The following is a 24,819-nucleotide window of genomic DNA, read 5'->3' on the forward strand; positions in this document are numbered from 1 at the left end:
AGAGAAATATAAAAAAAAAAAAAAAAAAAAAAAGAGAAGAGAAATATGTGGAGCACCTCAAAGTCATCAGAGACTATTGTCTTGTTAATGTTCTTCAGGAGAAATTTAGTGGCTCCATTGTCCAATCAAGGAAAGGGTTATCAGCCCACACTCTACCCATTGCTTGAAAGACTTTTTCTCAGAAGAGGAAAAGAAGCAAATGAAGGAAAGAGAAGAGAGATTTCTCCAAAGATATTTTTAATATTTCATTTTTAAATTTATTTTGGGAGAGAGAGTGCGATTGAGCAAGCAAGGGAAGGGGCAGAGGGAGAGAGGGAGAGAAGAATCTCAAGCAGACTCCACATTGAGCTCAGAGTCCAACGCAGGCTCGATCTCCCAACCCTAAGATCATGACCTGAGCTGAAATCAAGAGTCAGATGATCAATTGACTAATCAACCCTGGCGCCCCTCCCCAAAGATTTTGTTTTTTAAGTACATTGGCTAAGACTACAGACTTTAGCATCAGCAGAACCCAGATTTGAATCTTGGATCTGCCACTCACTAGGTGGATGACCTTGGCTAAGTTGTTTGACCTCCCTGGCCCTCAGTTCTCTAAATTCTAAAAGGAGGATAATGTTTGTGAGTATTTAAAAAGATGATTCATATAAAGCATTCAGCAAATAGTAAGATCCTAATGCATAATTATAGTTATTATCCTTTCTTTTTAATGAGATGCTAGTTTCTTGACCTTACACTTTCTTAACTCCTGGACAACTAATGAGTAAACATGAGTTCTCAGCATTCCCTGCAGAACTTCCTGGCTCAGAAGCCATTAGTTACAGAGGCAATTTATTCCTGTATTCATTCATTCAATATTTATTCACTGAGTACCTAGAATGTGTCAAGCACTGAAACAGAGTACAAGATCATCTGCTGAATTATTTTCAACTGGAAAATATTCCCAGGAGGTCTGGTTCACCCTGGAGATCCAGGACTAGACAAGATGACTGTAACATGCCCTTCCAGCTTTGGGCATGCCGATCCTGGGTACTCCTGACACTGTTCAGAAAACCACAGAGTGATGAACAGGACAAACCAGCAGCGCACGCATCCCAAACACCTGGCTGGCCACACTGCTCAGCCCTTGAGTGAAGCTGAGAAGTTCTGAAATAGCCACACAGTGTTCCCTGTGGGATCTCCAGGAAGCTTTGCTAGGGTCCAGTTGGCATTTTCCATACAGGTCTCTTAAATCCGGGTCTTCTTCTTACAGCTAAAATCTGGGACAGTACCTGCCAAACAGTGGGGAAGAGATGTTGAAGTCACAGAATGGGCTGCAATCAGAAAAAAACAAAACAAAACAAAACAAAAACAAACCTCCTGTTTGGTGCTGGCAGAAGGATAGCTCCATCTGATGCCTGCTTTTCTACAGGGGCAGCGGCAGGTGCCATCCTGAGGGAGTCACACAGTGCTGGAGGGCTGGGGATGGCAGCAAGTTCAAGAGCTACCGCATGCAGGGCATGGCAGGGAAAGGCTTTGGTGGGTCTAACCAATTTATTCCTATTGATTTTCAGATCAAAGAGGTCCAGCTCACAATTCAAAAGATGCTCATCGCTCCCCTCCTGCTAGGGCTGCAGCTTCTCCCGGACAGTCCACAAATCTACCTTTGGCCTTGATTTGTCTGGGTTGGAAATGGTGAGGAGGGGGCAGGGATCCTAGGTGTAATTCTGAGCCCTGTGAGTCGGCTTGGCCTGGGCGATGCTCCAAGGTCCTGGGCAATGCTCCAAGGTCCTGGGCGATGGGACCATGCAGCTCAGCGGTGAGAAGGCTAGGAGCCTGGGTCCTGAGGTTGGCATCACCACCCACTTGGTTTATAAGCTTTTACAAGCCACTTTAACCTCCTTTGGGAGGGGCACCTGGGTGGCTCAGTGGTTGAGTGTCTGCCCTTGGCTCAGGTCATGATCCCGGGATCCTGAGATCGAGTCCCGCATCAGGCTCCCCACAGGGATCCTGCTTCTCTCTCTGCCTATGTCTCTGTGTCTCTCATGAATAAATAAATAAAATCTCAAAAATAAAAAATAACCTCCTTTGGGTTTCTTTTTCTCAACTATCAAATAAGAGTAAGAGCTAACCTAGCCTTATGGTTAAGGAGCAGGGGGTTCAGAATCAGAGAGAACTGGGTTCAAACCCCAACTACATCCTCTGTGACCTCAGACAAGCCAGTTCATCATTCAGAGCCTCCATTTCTTCATCTGAAAAATGGGCTTCCAGCAGCTCTGGCCCCTCGGTCATTGTAAGAATGTAGCGTGTAAAAGTGCTCCGCATTTCTATGGCATACAGCAAGAGCCATCGACACCACCTGCTAACTACCAAATGAGGCTTTAGTGAAAATAAAGTAGAACTGTGTGTGCAAAAGACTTTGAAAGGCGAGTACCAAAAAAGAAACCGCAAACTCTGAAAGTTTCTGGAAATCATGACACACCTCAGAGCTGAGGTTTGGAAGGATGTCCTTCAAGTAGAAGTCAAAGGAAGGACACACCAGAGCAAGAAGAGATAGGAGGCCTGAGGGAACCACTGCCATGCAGGACGGGTGACTTCCTAGGACCCCTGGGCATTTCTATATGATTGTAACATTAATGTGCCTTACCTCAGCCCCCCAGAGTTGCCTGTTCTGTGCCAGCTCCCCTTACAGGGGAGAGCGATGCTGGTAATACTGCCAGTTGAGAGAGCCTCTGGCAGAGGCAGAGGCTGCTGGGTGCTGCTCCCAACAAACCATTTTCACCTTCCTTCTCTATAACAGGATGCCAGTTGCATTTGGGTGGTGATACTTCCCAGACTCCCTTTGAGTTTAGTCCTGGCCAATGAGATGTAAATGGAAGTGTCAGATAGGACTTTTAGAAAGACTCTTAAAAGGAAAACATGTCCCCATTTATGTCCCTTTACAACCTGGCCCTATGGCCTGGCCTGGATATCCAATGACTCGTGCACTAACAATCATTTTAGACCCTGTGGGGACATAAGGGTGGCTGTGCCCTGGAGATGGCAAAGCAGAGAGATGAGAGCTGGCCTCATGGCACTATGAAGCCTCCACTATGAGGCCCAGCCACCCAGTTCTGGATTTCTTCTACACAAGAAAAGGTCTCTTCTATGTTTGAGTCTGTGATCTTTTTCAGCTTTTAGATCATGAGAAGGAGCATACTAGCTTGAGCCATTTAAAATTCTATTCAAGGTGCTAGTTTCTGGATAGGTTATTCCCACCCTAAGCCCTGACATGACTTATTTCCAATGGCTTTCAAATCAACAAGAAGCAATTTGGGGACCTGTTCATCCCCCTTGTAGGTAAACACCAACTAAGACTCCACCTGTGCCTTAGAGGTAGGAGAGAGTGTGGGCTTCTCCCTGGGCTTCCATACATAGGCATGTCCTATGTAGAGGACTACTCTCTTCTGCCCCGATTGGTAGGACCAAGGAGGGTGTCATGGAGAGTGCTTGTGCTATGTCCCAAAGAACGAGTCAAATTTCAACCAGCAAAAAGGAGAAGAGATGTCAGACAAGGGTAATGGTGCAAGGAAAGGCATGAGCAGATAATCTCTGGAGAGTGATGGAGTAGTGTAGGCTACAGACAGCTTTGGATGTTAAATCAGATTGTTCAGGCTTGGAACGCCTGGGTGGCTCAGTGGCTGAGCATCTACCTTTGGCTCAGGCCATGATCCTGGGGTCCCAGGATCGAGTCCCACACGGAGCCTGCTTCTCCTTCTGCCTATGTCTCTGTCTCTCTCTCTCTCTCTCTCTGTGTCTCTCATGAATAAATAAAATCTTTATTTAAAAAAAGATTATTCAGGCTTTATTGTATTGAATTGTCCCTTAGAGGGACTCCCATAAGGGATGGCTGCTTTTTTTTTTTAATTGTCTCAAGTAAGAACTATTAAGAACTGTAATAGTTTCAAAAAACCTACAGGTTATACATACACACATCTAATATACAAATTAGATATGCATATACCTATGCTTTTTAAAAGATTGGAATGAACTAAAAATAGCTAACACTGATTGAAGATATATCACAGTCTGGGTGTTCTCTGAGCATTATTTAAATCAATCCCCATGACAACACTCCCAGACAGGTGTTTTTCTGTTGAGAACTTCCATCACTTGTCCAAGGACTCACATTTAGTACGTGGCAAAGCCAAGCTTTGAACCCTGCTGGGTCAGTCCATCTCCAAAGTGTACTCCTCAACTACCAAGCTCGGCTCCTTCCCAAATGATACATACCAAAATGTCAACTTCTAAGTAGAGTGATTGCATGTGACTTTTCTCTTTCTATTTTGTACTTTTTCCTATCTTCCTAATTTTCCACAGGTAAAGTATATCATTTCTATATTTATACTGTGAAGCATGACACATTTAGGGGGCAGTGCATAAAACATAAATTTTCAGCTTCATAAAAAAACACCCACGTAACCACCACCCGTATCAGACCCCAGAAGCCCCACTTGTGTCTCTTCTGACCCTAGCTCCTGCCTTCCCCCCTAAAGATAACCATTTTCATTGTCTTACTCACATCCTTCTTTTTCCCCTAAAACCACCACCTAAACCATGTATCTCTAAACAATGTAGTTGAATTCTGTTCTTTCTGAGTGTGATATAAATGAAATACTATAGTCTGTATTCTGTTATATCTGGCTTCTTTCACACATGATGATTTTTGTCATGTTATTTAAAAGCATGTTATTATGACTATATTATTTTCATAATCTGAAAAAAAGCATTAGCATTACTAAATATACTTGAAATCTGGAATCATACAAGTGCCTCCCGGGACTGACTCAGTCGGTACCTTCTTAGTGATCCCTTCTAAGTAGGACTACAGCACCCTAAAAAGTAGGATTAGTTCCCTTTACAAGCCCAGGGCACTTAGCTCCCTGTTCCCAGGTTTTCTCCACCAATGCCCTGTTCCCAGCTGCCCTGCCGCCAGGCCAGCTCAGCCAGCTGCCTCTAAATGAATTATCCAATCCACTGCTGTGATTTCCGAGTCTCTGTCTAGGTCACCAGTCACGTGTCTCTTTGCCCAAGAGACACTGTGACCTTAGGGGCAGAGACAAGTGGCTGAGCTCCCTGGAGGCCTGGACTTCTCTAAGAGGACAACCTAAGATTCCTTTAACTTGGGAATATCTATGGAATACCCCCTACTCTTCCTTCTCCTCTTCCTCCTGCTGCTTCTTTTCCTTACTTAAAAAAAAAAAAATCTATGTAAATTTTCAAACATACACAGAACTACATGTACAACAAACCCTCACGTCACCAATGATCAGTATGTGCCCCAACTTTTTTTCTTCTAATCTCCACCTACTTCTCCTCCCATTCCCGCTGGATCATTCTGAAGCAAAACCAAGAGTTGTCATCTGTGACTACTTCAGTATATATCACTTTTTTTTAAGATTGTGTTTATTTATTTGACAGAGAGAGAGAGCACAAGCAGGGGGAACAGCAGAGGGAGAGGGAGAAGCTGACTCCCCACTGAGCAAGGAGACCAGTGCAGGGCTCGATCCCAGGATCCTGGGATCCTGACCTGAGCCAATGGTAGATGCTTGACCGACTGAGCCACGCAGGTGCCCCACTTCAGCATATATCTTAAAAAGGTAAGATCTCTTTTTAAAAACAGAGCCAAAATACAATGACTATAATTCCTTCATTCCATTAGGTATTTTCCAATCGTCTTCCCCATCATTTCATAAATGCTTCTTTACAGTTATTCTGTTCAAATCAGGAGGTAAACAGGTCCTATACACTGCCTTTGGTTGAAATATCCCCCCTTCCAGTGGGGAACGGTTTGGGAGACCATGACCTGGGCCCTGGGCTTCTCACTGCTATGGAGTTGGGTGGTTATTGGTCTAGGCTTCTAGAGTTCACAGACGTAGGAAATACAAATGTGTGTGTATATTTCAAAAAAGAGGGGATCCCTGGGTGGCTCAGCGGTTCAGCGCCTGCCTTTGGCCCGGGGTGCGGTCCTGGGGTCCCGGGATCGAGTCCCTCATCAGGCTCCCTGCTTGGAGTCTGCTTCTCCCTCTGCCTGTGTCTCTGCCTCTCTCTCTCTCTCTCTCTCTCTATCATGAATAAATTAAAAAATAAAAAAAAAGAAAGTGCATCATACATTTAAACTGATATTTCCAATGCAAATTTTAAATTACAGAATTTTTCCTGAGGCTCTTAATTTTAAATTTGCATCTCTTCTCTCATGTTGAAACCTTACTTCCCAATAACATCGTTATTTATTTGCTTTATTTTACCATGTGTGTGAAATGGTTTTGAATAATAATATCAATATTATTTCCAATGATATTTTTGCTGAAAGCACGTTAAGATCTATTTTTCAGTTACTTTGCCCTAAGGATATATTCCACTAAGTGTATATAGTTAAAATACTGCGTTTTATTTTATTTTATTTTTTTTTTATTTTTTATTTTTTTTAAATACTGCGTTTTAAAAGTCAGACAAAATCTTTCCGTTTTGGGCAGCTCGGGTGGCTCAGCAGTTTAGCACCACCTTCGGCCCAGGGCATGATCCTGGAGACCCGGGATCAAGTCCCGCATCGGGCTCCCTGCATGGGGCCTGCTTCTCCCTCTGCCCGTGTCTCTGCCTCTCTCTGTATGTCTCTCATGAATAAATAAATAAAATCTAAAAAAAAAAATCTTTCCTTTTTGTGTGTCTCCAACCTGACACACGATTAGGTTCACACGATTTGTGTTTTTCTTTGTTCAAAGACTGTCATTTCTGCTTTTGAGTTAATTTTTTTTAATCACAGAAAACATTTACACTGTTTCAAAATCAAGTCTACAGAAAAGGTTACAGGCTGCAAAGTTCAGCTTGGATCCTTGTCATGTCTACCTGTTTCCTAAGTAGCTTGTTACTACTATTATTTCATCTGTTAATATTAAAGAATGAATTTCTAAATGACAAAGATTGCCTTTTTATTTTATTTACTCTATTTATTTCTTTTTTAAGTAGACTCCACACCCAGCATGGAGCCCAATGTGGGGCTTTAACTCATGACCCGGAGACCAAGACATGAGGTGAGATCAAGAGTTAGCCTGAGACACCCAGGTGCCCCAAAGACTCCTTTTTGAAACAATAATCATGGAATGTTTCTTGTTTTTTATTGTTGGTTTGGTTTTTGTTTTTTTAAGATTTTATTTGTTTATTCATGAGAGACACAGGCAGAGGAAGAAGCAGGCTCCCTGCAGGGAGCCCGATGTGGGACTTGATCCCGGGATCATGATCACACCCTGAGCCAAAGGCAGACGCTCAACCTCTGAGCCACCCAGGAGTCCCATGTGATGGTTTTTGATGACCATCAGGGCTATGTGTTTCTTTTAAGATCTGTCATCTGAGAATTTCTAAGTGTTGGGAGTCACTTGCAGAAAGGGGATTTACTTGTTTTCATAAATAAAGAAATGGGGGGAGGGAGGAAGAAGCTTCTCTAAAGCCCACAGCAAATTCAGTTGAGAAAGTCTCACTGGCTACTGTTCAGGTACTGATCTAGCCAACGGAGTACACAGGCCAGCCCCGCCCGAGATATCCTGATTCTTAAGTCTAAGAGCACATGGTGTGTGTGTTTCCACAAGCTCCCCAGGGCTAACTGGCAGCCCTGGTGGATAAACACAGCCAGTCAGGCTCCTTTTTGAGAACCTCAGAGCAATGTGTTGGGGGAATAAATCTTGCATCCAAGACTCAGGACTGACTGCAAGAAACATTACCTTATTTGTCTTTAATGCAACTTAATCTCTGTTCTCACCTCTCATCCCACCAGAGAACAGACACTAAGTCTGGGCCAAATTGAGGACCCCCAATTTCATTTCCCCACACACTCGCACTTAGGTTTCCAGGACCACTGAGGGCCCGGGGTGGAGGAAGATCTGATTCTCACAATCCATGTCCACTTGGGCCTCCTGATTCAGCCACCACCCCATCCTTCCTGATTGCTGTTCCACACAGAAGGCTGCTCAGTCATGGCCCACCCCGCCCATGGGATCGTTCATTTTCAGCAGTTCCCTGGCTGGCTCCGATGCTGCGCCCACAGCACTGAAATCATCCTGCCGCTCTTCACCCTTTGAGGCTTAGATCCAGCATGCAGCCCTTTCTTTGCTGGAGTTGCACCTGGGAAATAGGGTATGAGCCTTCTGAGACCCCTGGATTCAGCAAACTGATGGGGTTTTTGCCACACCCCCTTACCCTGACCTGGACTTAGCCCAGGTTGCAGAGTTCAGGGTCCTCTTCTCAATGGGCTACCACCTCTCTTCTCCCTCTGATACCTCAAGGAATCTTTATTTAGACTGCGGCTGAAGAACCCTTATTCTTGGTTATCCACCATTCTCTCATTCTTTTATCTATACTTAGAGTTCATTTCATTCCCCCAAGGACATGGCTTTTGAATAGAAAATCCCTAAAGCATCTCCTTTTTCTTTTGTTACCTCCGTTCTCAGTGCTGGCATACAGCACACTTCAGGGAGTGTCATGCACACAGCCTGGATGGACTTACACAGTGCACAACCTGAACATCTGTATGCACATGCACAGCTGTATGTGTTGTCCTATTTGACCCCTCCTCCAGCTGGGGTCAAACACTGAGCACACAGCATACAGACTGGGAAGAAAAAATGCCACGGGGAAAATAATATTAGTTAACGTTTCAAAAACATTGTCCTACCATTTGAGAAAGCTCCAGGAGGAGAAGGTACTCACTCACAAGCATGGATTGTTACTTGCAAGTTTGACTGGAACAGAACATTAAAGGTGACAGTGATCTTCCTCTGCCTGCTTTGCTATGCCCCTCCCCAGTCCTATCACTTCAGTGTACCAAGAAAAATCTCAGCCTGCCTCCTCTGAGCCCCAAACAACCCGGGATCCAAGAGGATAAGCTGAAGATATTACAAATATGGCCAGCAAAGCCCCTGAAGATCCCTTCCTAGAGAGAGGGAAGCCCTGGCTGTCAGCAATCTGGAGCACTTGGGCAAAGTCAGGTCTCCTTAGTGAGCTTCCACACCAGCGCAATTCAAAAAAGCCTATTGAAAGTTACCTGGTCTCTGGTCTGTTCCCAGTTCCCAAGTTCTAAGATTCAGCCAGTTACCATGGCAGCTGCTGCCCAATTGAAATGTTCACATTTATAGAAACTGGCTGGAGCATTTGAATCTGCCAGGGCTGGGCCACCAGGCAGAGAATGTCACTCCCCTAGACACATAAGGATGCTTTATCCAAAAAACCATAGGAGTGCCTGGCCTGAGACAGACCCCGAGACTCCAGGCCCTGGCGGCCATCCACCACGCAACCGTGAGCAAGTGTCCAGTCAGATGTCCCCCGACCCCCAACACTTTCGGTGCCTTTTCATCACCATTCATTCATTCACTCAACAATATCAAGCACCTTCTCCGTGTCAGGCAAGGCACTGAGGATAAGCAGTGAGGGATGCAAGGTCCCTGTGTTCACTGGACAGTTTAGTTGGTGAGGCCAGTAAGAAAACACAGAGTTAGAAAAACCCTGTGAATACAAGTGTGGAGGCTGCAGAGGCACCAGCCTGGAGTGAGGGGGTGCGGGGCGGTCAGGGTACTTCTCAGGCAAGCCCTGAGCTGAGCCCTGAGAGGTAGTGGGATGCAGTTGGGAAGTAGACGGAAAGGTCCTCCCTGCAGAGAGAACGGCATCCGTAAAAGCCCTGGAGTGGGGAGAGCATTCAGGGCAGCAAGCAATTCCAGGCCACTGCAGCAGAGGAGGAGAGTAAATGAGAAGGGAGATGCAGCCTCAGAAGAGAGCCAGCTCAGGGCAAGGAAGGGCCCTCAGTTCTTCCCCGGGCTTCCAGCTGCCTGGCTCCCCTTCAAATCAAACAGCCCAAGGACAGATTCTTTGAGAGAAGGTGCCGTGTTTGAAGAAGGGGGTTGTCCCCTGAGAAGGGAGCAGAGAGGGGAGACAGGGGGCGCTGTGGCCACACACCCCCAGGGCCCATCACCCCAAGTGCCAATCCCTGTTCAACCAAGAGCTGCAGGAGGGGTCAAATAGGACATCCCTCCCACCTCCCACCTCTTGTCCCTTCAATGACACCGCTGCTCAGACCCGCTGGAAAACACCATCCCAACCTCCCAACTATCCCATTCAGCTCTTCTAGTTGGTGAATAATAATTTATTGTGCACTGTCCCGGGCTTGGCTTCATACGCAAAATTCATCCACGCCAAAAATTCTGTTTGAGCACCTTCCATGTGACAGGCAATGTAAGTTCAGATGCTAGAGACATTGTCATGAACAAGATAACAAACTCCCTGCCCTCAAGGAATTTTTATCCTCAGGGTGGGGGAAAGGGACAAAAACAGACAGGGTAGCCCGGGTGGCTCAGCAGTTTAGCGCCGCCTTCAGCCCAGGGCGTGATCCTAGAGACCCAGGATCAAGTCCCACATTGGGCTCCCTGCGTGGAGCCTGCTTCTCCCTCTGCCTGTGTCTCTGTCTCTCATGAATAAATAAATAAAATATTTTTTAAATGTTATAAATTTTTTTTAAAAATATCTTTAAAAAATAGACATGTTATACATCAGGAGGTCATGATGGTCTAAGAAAAACAAACCAGAAAAAAAAAAAAGAAAGAAAGAAAGAAAGAAAGAAAGAAAGAAAGAAAGAAGAAAAACAACCCAGTGAAGTGACAGAGAATGATAAAGAGAGAATGGTCAGAAAGAGGGTCAAATGAGTCAAGACCTGAGGGAAGTAAGGAAGTGAACCATGTGGAAATCTGGAGGAAGAATGTATCACACTGAAAGGACAGCAAGTGCAAAGGTCCTGTGGTGGACCTGCCACTCATGTGTTCCCTCAGTGAGGCTAGGGGAGCAGAATCAAGGGCAGAAGCAGGGGAGGACGCCGCCAGAGCAGTGGCAGAGAGTCAGATCGTTATCCCAGGAGCACAAAGTTGGATAGTATTGTTGTTCCAACATTACATAAAGAAACTGAAGTGAAGTAATATGCCCAGAGTCCCAAACTCTTTTTTTTAGGCAGAGCTGGGATTCAAACCCAACTGCTCAAGCTTTAGAACATGTGCCCTTAATTGCTCCCTCAGAATGTCTTGTCAAGAAGCTGTAGATAATTTATAGCAGATCGATAAGATTTCAGCCTCCCCAAAGGTTACCCCAAGCCCCAGCCATTCCATACCTGAAAAAAGTAAGGATCATCAAGGACTCAAACAAAGACTTAGCTACTTTGTTTATAACAATAAAATGACTAGGGGCACCTGGGTGGCTCAGCTGGCTAAGCATGTGCCTTCAGCTCAGGTCATGATCCCGGGGTCCTGGGATGGAGTCCCGCACAGAGCACCCCTGCTCAACAGGGAGTCTGCTTCTCCCTCTCCGTCTGCCCTCCCCCCACACACACTCATGCATGTGCTCTCTCTCCCTCTCTCATGGATGAATAAAATCTTTTTAAAAAAATAACAGTAAAATGACTGGAAGCGATGCCTTTTCCCTAATAATAGGGAATTGGTAAGTAAAGAAGTTATGACACATGCATGCAAAGCGTGTATCATGCATGGTCATTTCAAAAGACATTGTAGAAAAGCATACAATGGCATGGTCAAAATATGCCACTGACACTCAGCGAAGGACCTCATTTTTATAATAAATAAATAATACATAAATATAGGCAGAGGCAAAGACTGGAAAGAATTAAACCAAAATGTTAATAAATCGCTAACCCAGGGAGTGGGACTGTGGGTGAGTTTTCTTCTTTTTGTTTAGCAGCATTTTCTACAATGAATATAAATTATTTTACTAAGAAAAAGTTCACACACACACACACACACACACACACACACACAGCTGGCCAGAAAGCTTCCTGGGTTGCTGAGCCCCTGGGCGGGGGGCTGGGCTCCCCCTGCTGCACCCCACTCCCTGACACATGCAGGAAGCAGGTTCTGCGGCATCCCTGCTAGAATGGTCCTGGTTGGAGACCCTTATAATGAAGCAGCTCCCTGGCCTGAGCCAGAAAATTCGGGGCATACTGACAGCCTCACCTCACTTCTCCACAAAGCCTTCACGATTCAGGGCAGGGGGTGGAGGGAGGGCTCCAAGCCCACGCTGTGGCGGCACAGCGGCTGGGGTGCCAGAGCCTCGGGGTAATTAGCGCTCATCTTGTCAAAGGGCCTGGTGCTATTTTTAAAATCTTTCCAACACGTCGGTTTCGCAAAGGATTCCAGGAGCCCTTCTCAGTCCACGCGCCTTGAGGAAGGCAAATGAGCTGATTGATATTTTAGTGGCAATCGCCCAGAACTTGAGAGGAGATGCATCCCTGCAACCCCACTGCAAGCACACCACTGCCAGTCCTCCTTCTGGAGGTAGAAGAGAGTTAAGCCAACCAGAACATTCTCACTTGCCACCGTTTTCTTGCCTCCTGTTAGGCACCTGGAACCATGAACTTAACTAAACCTCTGTTGCAGGGACGAGTCCAGCCTAGAGGCTTCAGACTCAGTCCGCAGGCCCTGCCTATATGTGATCCGCGGTGACCTAGGACCAGCTACTTCTCTGTACCTCAATTTTCTCATCTATAAGAATGAGGATGGAGGGCGCCGGGGTGGCTCAGTCAATTAAGTGTCTGCCTTTGGCTCAGGTCATGATCCCAGGGTCCTGGGATTGAGCAGCATCAGGCTTCCTGCTTGCTCAGTGGGGAGCCTGCTTTTCCTTCTCCCTCTGCCTGCCATTCCCACTGCTTGTGTTCTCTCTCTTTCTGTGTGTGTGTGTGTGTGTATGAAATAAGTAAATAAAATCTTCAAAAAAAAAAAAAAAGATGAAGATGGGACAGAGCACCAACCTTCTAGGGCTGTTGTGTTCAGCCAAAGGTCGGCAAACCATGGCTCCCAGACTAAATCCGGACCCCTCCTCTTTCTGTAAATAAAGTTTTATTGGAACACAGCCATGCATATTCATTCACGTATTGTCTATGGCTGTTTTCCTGCTACAATGGCAGAGCTGAGTAGTTATGACAGAGACTAGATGGCTCACAAAGCCTGAAATTTTATTATCTGGCCCTTTGCTGGAAAAGTTGCCAACCCCATCTTACATCGGAGTCTCCAAGCAGCAGAATGTGAGACAAGGATTTGGGGGCGAGGGGTTTATCAGGAAGGAAGTGCAGCCAGGAGGAACCAGTTAAAGGGAGTGGAGGGAACAGGACAGAGCGGAAGGAGGCCAAACCAGGGTGTGACATCAAGTCACTTCTTGGTCTCTGCCTGACCCCCTATGAGCACGTCCAGGTCTCTTGGAGGTGAAGTGGCTCAGATGGTCCCTGAAGAAGGGAGCAGGTGCGAGCTGCTAGATGCAAAGCCCATAGAAGCTGTCACATGCCCGTGTCATCGTGCCAAGTACTAGGTACATTCTAATATTTGCTCCTCGCTGCAGAATTGGGAGCTGGAAAGTGTAGGATAAGGTAAATGAGGTCGTGCAGGTGAAGTCTCAGCCCAGAGCTGACCTCCAACAAGCACTCACCAAGAGTTGCCGCATATATCACAGGTCTCACCGTGTGCTGAGTTCTGGGGCCACAGAGATCAATAAGGTACAGGTCTTGTTCTCCAGGAGAGCTAGGCTGGCCGTTGGCGAATCCCATGTGTAACACCCACCAGAGCCCTACTTGGCATTCCCATCAGGAAGGTCGGAAGAGGAGGGGTACTGGAAAGGAATCCTGAGGGAGGGAGGGATTGGCAGGTAGAGGAAAGAGCCCACAGGGCACAGGGCACAACATATGCAAAAGCTTGGCTTTGGGGAACAGGTCACACTCTGGAGAATCCAAGAAATTGTCTGGTGTGGGTGGATGAAGGCCGAGAGCGAGGGGTGGCGGGAGCTGAGGCTGGGGGGTGGGAGGTGGGGGGGAAGAGAGCCACGCAGAGTGCAGACTTAGGTGACAGAGAGTTGAGGATTTTAGACTGAGAAGTAAGCTGGTGTCTGTCCTCTAGGGCTGCCATAAGCTGCATCGCTTCAACAACAGATTTTTCTTTTCACACAGTCCAGGGGCTGGAAGGCCAAGGTCAAGGTATCAGCGGGGTTGGTTTCATGCTGATGCCCCTTTTAGGCTTGCAGGTGGCCCCTCCCCTCACTCTGTGTGTGCACCCCCAGGATCTCTCTGTGTGTCCATATTTCCTCTTGTCAGGACATCAGGATGGACTAGGGCTCCCCTCAACAGCCTCACTTTAACTTAATGATCTCTTTAAAGGGTGTATCCCCAAACCCAGTCATACCTGAGGTACTAGGAGGGCAGGAGGGCTTCAACACAAGAACTGGGGTGGGGGGGTGGGGAGCACAATCCAGCACATAACATCTCATAACATCTGGCATTTCAGAAAGCACGCCCTGGTTCTGGTAGGGAGGGCAACTTGGAGAATTCACACAGGGGCGGGGGCAGTAGAGCCCCACTGGAGCCAGGGCTCAGCCCACAGTCTGGGGGATGGTGGGGCAGCAGGAGCCACAGGCAGAGGGACTGGCAGGCCGCTCACCAGCTGGGACTGCCCTTCAGATCCAGGCTGCAGGGGGAAGAGGAGACAAAGGCACGCTACTGTACAAAGGCAGCGACGGCCTGCAGAGGCCTGCAGAGCGAGTGTCAAGGCCAATGAAGCCATAAAGCCAGCGATCACCTGTCCTCTGGCCAAGCCACGGAGGGTTTGAATTCCTGGGCAGAGCCTTGGGGGAGAAGTGATACCCCCGTTGTTGCGACTTGTTCTCCAATTCCATGTCCTCCCACTTCATCCAGCCATCGAAGGAGCCTTGCACAGGTTTAGAGCTCACATCAGAAGGGCCGGGACTGCTCTAACCTATCCCCCGAGGTTCCAGGAGCCGCTAAGGTGAGCTCATACTGCTCACTCCCAGGTGGTTCAATCACAGAGAATCTATTTGGCCAGTTCCTTTGGGCCAGAACTCAGCAGCTGCCACTCTCTGTGATTACAAATTTCTCTCTCTCCCTCTCATGCACGTGCACGCACACACACAGGTGAGCACACACTGACATGCTCCACACTTCCTAAAATTCCACCACGCAAAGATGTATTCCTTTAGTCCAATCTCCTGGGAGAAGAAGAGTGCAGTGCATTAAGTAACCAACACCTTAGTATGAGTTTATTCATCAGACTCTTCCCTCTGCATCAGCCAGGTATTAAGAAAGTACCAAGCATCGGAAGAGGATGAACAGGAGGCAGAGGAAAAACAAACGTGAGCAAAGGAGAAACATCTTGCTTTCTGCTTTTCTTACTTTCTGACCTCGCTTGGTCAGCCTGATGCTCTCAGTCAGGGCCCGGCCCACTTGTTTTGGAAAGGGCCAGAGAGCCAGTGTTTTCAGCTTTGCAGGCCATAGGGTTTCTGTGGGGATCACTCCCTTCTGCTGCTGTAGCATGAAACCAGCCACACAGAGCATGGCTAGGTCTCTAAAGCTAGTATGGATAATGAAATGTGAATTTCATATCATTTTCATAAAAATATTACTTTTTTTTTCACTGCTTCCAAGCACTTACAAATGGAAAAACCACCCTTAGCTTGCAGGCCATGCAGACACAGGAGATGGCTGGACATGCTCAAGAAGCACACTTTGCTGACCCTTCCCCTCGTGAAAGGCAGTACTTGCACCTTTCCCATCAAACCATCCTCTCTGCAAGGACAAGCCCTTAGTCACTCTTGGCTATTCACCATCCTTGCTTCCCCTTCTCCAGACCTAGAGAGAAAAGTGGCTCCTTGTTCTGCGTGCAGTGCCCATGATCCCTGGGGATTTGCTTTCAAGTGTGGAGAGATGACAGGGTGACAAATGGGCTGGCTTGCCGGCACGCTGCCGGCAGCAGGCTGCAGAACAGTGGCCTTAGGGTTCGTACTGGTTGGCTGAGAAGTGAGCTAGGATGGGTTCCATCTGCCTACCCCTCCCCAGCCCACATCCCATGCACCAGGTCCCAAGGGTCCAATGTGCCACACTCTGGGCTACCTTTTAGGCACCTCTCCCAAATTACCAAAGATATTATTATTACCAACTAACTTTGCACATATACCCATTAACAAGAACAACACTCACTTCGTACTAAGTACGTAGTCTGTGCAGGCACCATACAAATCTCTATGGTTAGTGTTTACTAATGGGCCAGGCTTTGTATTAAGTGCTGTACGTGTACTCAGTGCTCTCAGGAACCTATGACTTCAGTACTAGTATTAGCCTCATCTTATGGATCAGAAAATAGAGACTAGAAAAATTAGCAGCACACTCAAGGTCACACAGCTGGGCAGGTCTGTCTGACTATAAGCCAAATTCTTTGTCACCATCTCCCCTGGCTCTCCCTATCTTACAGCTGTCTTGCAAGATTGTATTATGATCCCAATTCCTCAGATGCAGAAATAGAAACTCTAAGAAGCTAAAGTATTGGTCCAAGTTCAAATGGCTGATGAGCGGTGATGCTAGAACTCTGTGTTAGAACTGCTGACATGAGATGCTGGAAGCCACCCTGCCCTCAGGTGAAGACATGTCTCTAGATACCATCAGAAACTGGGGTCCTAGGCTGTAGAGCTGGGCTTCCCAGCAAGTGAAAGAGAGGTTTTAGTCTGAGGCTATGTCTTAGGTCTAATCTGAAGGCAGAGTCTGAGACAGGGATTCTTGTGCAGGTGAGTTATCGAGGGACGGGGCCCAGGAGAAACTGGAGGGAGCAGGGACGAGGGAAACTCCAAGCAAAGGTACGGGTTCAACTGAAGCATGGCCTTGGCTTGATCCCACAGGGAGTTCTGGAACAGGAAGGCTACCACAGGGTCCTCTCACCTTGAGGCAAGAGTCAGCCCATGATGCCCTGTATCCATCAGTCACTGGCTATGGTTTGTCCCCCATGGGGTTGTGGGGAACATCTCTGGACAAGGTGGCAATTCTCCAGAGAATGATGCCTTAGCACTCAATACTCACAGCCTCCGGAGAATGTTGTTCCATTGCTAGAAGAACCTTGGCAGGGCGCCATTGGCATCTACTATAAGCAGGTGACCCTGGTGACCTCACTAACTGATTCTGCAGCTCCTGGAAAAACACATTCCCTTCCCTTTCCCTTCTCCCTCTCTTCCTCTCTTCCTTCTGGATCTCCTCCTTTGTCACCCTCCAGCACTGGCTGCACGGGGCTTGGCCTGAGCTTCTGGCTCCTGTATCAGACCATCAGCAATCACAGCCAGAGCTCAAGATTCTAGGAAGTGTCCCACTGTGGTCTCTTCCAGCCTAGACCTGGTCCCCACAAGCCCCATCCTGCGGCCTGCCTCTGAGGGGATTCCCAGTGACGTGATCAGGAAGGCAGGGCAGGGCAACAGCCCGGAGCCAGGCCTGGGGATTAGTGAATGAGGGGAGAGGCTGAGAGCCAGGCCCCTCCTCCCCACCAGCCGGTGCTGCACCCCCAGCAGGGCGAGCAGCTGCCCTCCTGAGGGCAACCCAAATGGGCCCATTGCCTGGCCCTGGATTGCCAGGAGTTGAGCAGGCCAGATCAGTGCCTGGGGTCACTTCTAGAGCTTCCAGAGGGTCTTGATTTTATACACAGAAACATCCTCTTCCATTCTGCTGCCATTCATTCATTCATCCATTTATTCATTCATTCAACAATTATCCATATGAGAGCTGGAAAAAATATGAACCAAACAGACAGGTCCCTACTTCTATCCCAGTGAGGGTGACAAAGAACTGAATGTAGCAGGGTCGCAGGTCACTCAGACAGATGTACAAGAAATACAGTTTCTTTGTTTCCCATAATTGATGCAATCATCCTCCAGGGCTCCCATCCTGCTGGGAAGCAGGGACAGGATTAGGGGAACACACCTTAAAATTGCCAATTTATGGCACCTCCATGCTGGTTCACTTAGAAGAGGACATTTGGAGGAGTTCATTTCTTTTGGATAAAAGCTATCTTTTAATCTTCTTCTTGCCTCTGTCTCCAGGACAGTGTCTGAGTGTGAGAGAGGCCAGGGATTACCAGATAACTAGTGGTGGGGGTTGGAGGTCACATGGAGAAACACTGGGTCCTCCCTGTTGGCCACTGGTCCAGAATGGCTGGCCTTGTGTCTCCCTGCCTGGACCACTCAGTTGTATCTGATCCTATCTGGGGTGCGGTAAATACTGTTGGGCACACTAGCTTCCCTGGCCAGGGGTTCCACCTCAGCACAGATGAATTAAATTTTAAATAAATTCACTAATGAATGGAATGCAGCACTTCATTCCAACATCCCTGCTGCATCCTGGGAAATCCTGGAAGTGGGACACTGCTCCTTCAGGGACCCTTTTCCTAGCCTTGGTGAAAAGTTCCAAATTCCTGGCCACCAGGAAGTCCCATGCTGGCAGGAAGCGAAGCAGGTTTGTTTGCAAATGGAGCCCAGGGATCCCTGCCAGGTCCCTGAGCAGAGGCCAAGCCAGCCTCACATGGAGGCCATACAGATTTGGATTTATTGCAGCTACATTTCCCTTTGCCCTCCTTGCCTGAGTCTTACCTTTCTCCACTTCCTCCAACTCTTTCCTCAGCAATCTCATCCCACCCTCTGAAAAGAGGGATGACAACCCTACAAAGGGTCATTTCTAGACTCACAAAGCTAATGGGTGGATCTAGAGTCCAGTTATTCCGCGATCCCTCCCAATGATAAAGAGAATAAAAGCAGCCAATGTCTATCACTCTGTGCCAAACACTGTGTTGAACAATTTACATATGTATTTTATTGACCCATCACAACAGTCCTTCTCCGTGGGTTCTATTACAATCCCTATTTCAAAGAAGAAACTGCAGTGTAGAGAGGTTAGAGAGAGTCTAGAAACCTTTCTACCAGATCAGGGTTCGGTAAATTATGTCCCCTAGGCCAAACCCAGCTCGCGACATGTTTTTGTAAATAAAGTTTTATTGAAACAAATGATGTTCATTTGTTTGCATATTGTCTGTGGCTGCTTTCCTGCTACAGGAAATGGCAGAATTGAGTAGCTGAGACAGAGACCCTGTGACCTGCAAAGTCAAATAAATTTACTACACGGCCCTTTACAAAAAAAAAACATTTTTGCCCAAAAAAAAGAAAAAGAAGTTTGCCAATCCCTGTTCTAGATGACATCCCTCTCTCCCATCCTGCTCTCTGTTTTACATTTGGATTCACTGGTCAGAGATTTTTACTCCGTTTACAGCAAATATGTCCCACTGCCTGTTTGAGTTTTCCACCTTGAGCGCCCAGTGTTAGAGGTGTTAACCAATGCCACCATGCCCCCAACTCTAAGAGGAACATCCCCCTCCCTGACCCCAGCCACAGCTGACTGGATCAAGGGGTGGGTGCCACACACACTGAGACAGCCCCTAGGATTTGGATGGCCCAAAACAAAAAGATGAACTAGACCAATCACATTCTTCTCTTGGGAATTTGGAATAGGGAAACAGGCTGAGCCTGTCAGGAGAAATGGAAGCTATGACTTCAGGACAAATTGACGTTGAGTGGCTATGGTGGGAAAGAAAAGGCAAGGCTTAAGGATGCTTGCTGTGTGAGAGAAGAAAATGGAGGAAGGATCGAGATGGAAACAGAATCTATGAAAGGGCGACCCAGCTATCCCAAGAAAACACAAAAGAGAGAAGGCTTGTTTCCAAAAGGTTACCCAAGTCCAGCTTCCATTAGAACAACTGCACTCATCTTGAGTTAGGAGTTAGAACTTTTTGGTTGCAAATGAAACAAAATCCAACATAAACACTAATAGGTGTCTATTGATGCATGTAACAGGAAAGTCTAAAGGTACTTCAGGCTCATTTTATCCAACAGCTCAAATGATGTCAAAGGCCAAAGAAATGTAAAAAAATAAAATAAAATAAAATCTCCTTCCAACCCGCAGCCCACTGACAAGTACTTGAGACAGGCAGAGCGACCTTCTTCCATACCAGGAATTCAACTGCTTAATGTTAATACTTTGCTAGATGCAAAAGGCAATCTTACCTTCACATTTGCTTGACCTCCAGGATCCTGTAAGTCTTCTTCAAAAATCCCTTTCAAGGGGCACCTGGGTGGCTTAGTTGGTTAACCATCCAACTCTTGATTTCAGCTCAGGTCATGATCGCAGGGTCCTGGAATCGAGCCCCGTGTTGGGCTCCGCACTCATCAGGGAGTCTGCTTGAGATTCTCTCTCCCCCTCTCTAAAAAACATTTAAAAGTAAAAATAAATAAATAAAAATCCACTTGGAAACTTCCCCTATCTCTACCCCCACTCCAAGATATAAGCTAGCAATCATCCTCCAAACATATGGCCAAGGATATACATCAGAAGGGTCTCCTGAACCTTCTCTTAACAGCAGCTAGCCCCCTCAAGGTCCTGGAAGCCTTGCTTCCAAATTCCTTAGAGACTTACGCTCTCCCTAATCCCCTAACTAAAAAGTATATCATCAATCACTCCTCACAATCCCCGTACAGCTCTTCTGCCCACAAGGTCCTGTCCCATGCTATAATAAAACCACCTTTTTTTTTAAAGATTTATTTATTTACTCATGAGAGACAGAGAGGCAGAGGCACAGGCAGAGGGAGAAGCAGGCTCCGTGCAGGGAGCCCGACGTGGGACTCGATCCCGGGACTCCAGGATCACTCCTCGGGCCCAAGGCAGCGCTAAATGGCTGAGCCACCCGGGCTGCCCTAAAACCACCGTTTTTGCACCAAAAATGTCTCAAGAATTCTTTCTTGACCATTTGCTCCGGGACCCCAATATCATATCAACTCAAATTCCTCCAGTCTCTCTGCCCCACCTTGTGCAACATGGGCCTCATCCTCAGTCTCCACTCTGTGCCCTTCCCCATCTTAGGTCACCCAAGATTCTTCACTCAGGGTGTCAAGATGGCTGCAGCAATTCCAGACCTCACAGCTTCATACCAGAACATCTGCAGGTGGAGAGGGAGCCCTTTCTGTGGCTCCTCCACATTCTGAGATACTCTCTCATTGCCTATCCTGAACCAATCACGTTGGCCGGAGGGATGGGCTACACTGATTGGATTAGACTTATCAACCGCCATCCGTTTTCCCATCTATAACATCTGAGGGCTTATTACGTTCCAGGCCTTACATCACCCTTTCCATGGGCTGCCATGTTTAACCCTTACAAAAGCCATTCAAGTAAGCTACTAGAATTATCCTCATTTTGCCAATGAAAACATGAAAGCTCAGAGAGGGTAGACACCTTGCCCAGGGTCACACAGCCATCACTCGGCACAGCTGCTGATTAGCAGCAGAAGCAAAAGCTGAAAGGGACCTACTGGATTCTGGAACCTGAGCTCTCACCCCCGTGCCGGCCTACTGGGGGAGGGCGTCACCCAACAGCCCCCATCTGTTGTTATTCCACATCCAGTTGTTTTCTGGTGACCCAAATCCCTTCCTCGGAGGAACTATTTTGGCCATAGAATCTCAGGCTTCAGACCGAGTTTACTCAAAAGTGCTGCTCCCACCTCTGGGTTCCTCTAGACTATTCTCCTCCACCTGATCTGTTTCCATGGAAACTGCTGGGCTCCTGCATCCCTTTTATCCTTCTTCCTGGGAAGCAAGGCCAGCTTTCTGGTACCCGGATAGCCAGGCCTGACCATCATAAAGACCAAAGAAGCCATACCTGGAAGAAATATTTCCAGGCAGAGAGAAGAACCAGATCGGGCTTCTGGTTTTCTCTTTGATGGGCTCCAAACTAACACCAGGTGCTCTGAGGAGCCCTGCCAATTATCTGGGCCCAGTGGGTGCTGGCTGCAAGGTTGTCATCTGTTCTCCAGCCTCTCACCACCTCACCGTCAGCAGACCTCCCTCCCTCCGGAAAGCGACTCTGGGGTCTGAAGCAGAGGGCAAGTCGGGCAAGCCTTCTTGCCAATCCTTGGCATTGGGTTGCAGCCCTCGAGGTGCAGCTGGCGGGCTAGGGGAGCAAAAAGGAGGACGGTACGCAATATTCCCCTTCTGGGGAGGGGGGGCCAGCCATCAGCTTGAACTCATGGGCATCCTGGAAACAGTGGCCATGGCATCACTCTTGGCCACAGAGAGGCTCCCTATGGCCAGGATCTCAGAAGCACTCTGCACACGCTGGCGCTGGCGGGGCGGGAGGAGAGGAGGAACTCCTGTCACCTTTCTGGTCCCCGTGGGCTGGAGGAGCTGCTGCTGCTGCTCTCTGGGGAGTCAGGGGGTCCAGCACAGCGGAATGAAGGTTTTCCCAGAGCAGTTTTCAGCTCTACCCTGACTTCCTTCAACACCAAAGGCTGACCAGCAGGTATCCGGCTTCTGCTCTGCCCTTAAACTCGGTGCACCTTTCTGAGGAGGCACAGCCACCTCCAAAGACTGCAGAGAAGAGGAATGGGGTACAACCCTTCTAGGCACAGGACAGGACAGTGTGGGCCTTCAGACCACTCTAAGTCAGAAACAGCACCGCTTCTGTCTTCACATGGGGTCAAGACTCCAGAATTCTGCTCCAGGACTGGCTGGGCTTGTCAGAGTCCCCTGACTGCAGGCACTCGTCCGTGACCTGAAAGGGCCTTTTGGAGCCCCCCCCACAACAAAACATGTTTCAGAACAGCCACAAATGCTGCGCTCCGCAAAGGCTAAGACTCCCTCCACGCTCCACTCCACAGCCTTCGCTTTGTAGAGCCCATGGCCTTGGTTGGAAGTGAGGGGGACAGGCTTAGTGAGTCCCTCAGACAGGAGGTGTCTGGCTTCTGTGGAGCAGCTTTACAAGTGGGGTACTTGGCCCTTTTCAGAACAACAAAAATTCATCCTAACATCCTATGTTAATATAATAACTACCTTTTAAACAAACACATACATACCACTGCCAGGATGCTTGCTAGCTAACTTTTTGACTACATTATTTTTGGTCCTTACACTGATTTTGTGTGACCAATATTACTTTTATCACCTCTATTTTTTCCTAAGGGTTAAAGAGGTTAAAGAGCCTGCTCATGGCCTCACAACTACTAAGTGGGTTTTGAACCGGCAGCTTTCTGACCCCTGAACAAAGCTGGTAACTCCTCAACACGACTGCTTCTGCAGTACCTGGCTTGGGGACAAGGGACAAAAGGACTTGCTTGGGCTTCACAGCCCTCTGTGTCTGAGATGGGCCCAGGGATGGGCCTCCCAGAAAGATTCCAATCATGCCTCTAAAATGAATGATGCAAGGTTGTTCCAACGCAGAGGTGGAGGTCACTGTGGTCACACTGCAGTCATACCCAAGACCTCCCCCGATCAAGGCAACACCTGCCCCAACCCCGACACCCAAGCCCTATCTCAGCTTGTCTGGAAAGTAGGAAGCAAGGAGCTCTACTCGCTCCTCATCACCGGGAAAACCAAAGCAGCCAGGTGGTACTGGCTTTGGTCCTTAGAGAACCAGGGATGAGCTCTCTGGCCCCACAGATCTGGGCCAGGGGAGGAGCAGGAGGGGAGATGGAGGAGCCCAAATGACAGTGTCAGAGCTGGAAGGGGCTGAGGTGGCCCCCGCGGGCTCTGCAGCACTGTGGTGAAGAGCTTCCCCTCCGCCTCCCTCTGGGGCTGGCCCCTTCGGGAGCCATTCGCTACCCCAGGAGAGGGATGCTGGCCAAGGAAGATCTCGCCAAGCTAATCACTGCTGATCTCTGGCTCCATGAAGGGCAGCGGGAACATCAATTCATTTACACCTCACAACAATTCTAAAGGTGAATACTCGCATTCCCATTTTGCAGAAGAGAAAATTTGAGACGCAGCTGGGTTATGTAACTTGCCCAAGGTCACCCGGCTTATTCTGGGATTCAGACCCGAGCACCCAGATTCCAGAGTGTCCCCGCTAAACCACGGAGCCATCCTGCCGCCCCAGAGAGCGGACAGGCCGCCAGGCAGCAGTGTTGGTGAATTTCCCAGCCGGGGACTCTGGCACAAGGGGGAGGGGGAAGCCTTCGGTCCTCAAAAGCTGGCCCTTGAGGACTCCTCTCCCTCGCGTGTTCCTGCAAGAAACTCTACACACATTTGCTTGGAGCAAAATCAAGTGCTTTGGGAACCTGCCCTCTGTTCTGCCCCGCGAGGCCGGCTCTGGCTTGTCCCCGCCTCTGAGGGGCCACCTTCCCCCCTCGGCCCCTGCAACCTTCTTTTGCCTCTGGCTTACCTCCTTCCCTCCAGCTCTCCTTTCGGCAGGCAGTTGGGCTAACGCTCATTAGCACGTGTTAATGAGCCTCAACTCACTTCCCGGCGCTCAGCAGGCGAGGGAAGAAGCGGGGGCTGCTCCAGGGGTACCGGGCGCGGCCGGGCTGCGGGGCGCCGGCTGCTGGGCCGAGCGGGGAGAGCGCCGGGTCCTGGGGTCGGGCGGCGGCCGCAGCAGCTACCCCTGCTTGCTCTGAGACCCGCACGCACGGAACCTTCCCGGGTCAGCAGGGGCCGTTCCCCGCGCGCCCCCAGGCGGACTCCCCCGACGTCCTAGTGGGTGCAGCCCAGACCTGCCCGGGGGGGGCGGCCCTCACCTCCCCACCTCCGGGAGCCCGTCCAGGGGCAGGCGGGCAGGCGGGCAACCGGTCCCGGGGGGCGGAGGGGAGGACGGCGGCCTCTGACCCCCCCGGGCATCCCCATCCCCAGCCGCCCCATCGAAGCCTTGAGAACGCTTGGCTCATCCCGGGGCCCGGGCGGGAGCTGGGCTCAAGTCCTAGCTGGGCCCCCTCGGCGGGGCGAGTCACGTGGCCGTTGGAAGGCTCCAGGCTCCTCATCCAGTGGTCCCCGTTCTTCTGCTGCGGAGGGTCGCACGAGGCCTCGAACACGGCGAGGCGCGGGTGCCGAGGACCCGCAAGCTTCTCGTGGGATCGTGGGCGGCGGCTGCGCTCCGGAGGCAGAGGGGCGCCCGAGGGGTGTCTGCGCCCACGGGCGCGCCCCCCGCCC

The 24,819-nt window shown here is 48.9% G+C and overlaps 1 long non-coding RNA gene across 1 annotated transcript; it reads right to left on the reverse strand.

Moving 5' to 3' along the window:
• Positions 1–274: 274 nt before the first annotated feature.
• On the reverse strand, positions 275–24,246 carry LOC125755053 (uncharacterized). The gene is made up of 3 exons (XR_007410560.1): positions 24,059–24,246; positions 19,915–20,111; positions 275–1,268 (listed from the first exon to the last, which is right to left on the reverse strand). It is a non-coding gene; the product is annotated as an uncharacterized LOC125755053 (long non-coding RNA).
• Between the last annotated feature and the right edge of the window lie 573 nt (positions 24,247–24,819).

Source organism: Canis lupus, chromosome 5, assembly GCF_003254725.2.
Source record: "Canis lupus dingo isolate Sandy chromosome 5, ASM325472v2, whole genome shotgun sequence".
In the NCBI taxonomy this organism is placed as follows: domain Eukaryota; kingdom Metazoa; phylum Chordata; class Mammalia; order Carnivora; family Canidae; genus Canis; species Canis lupus.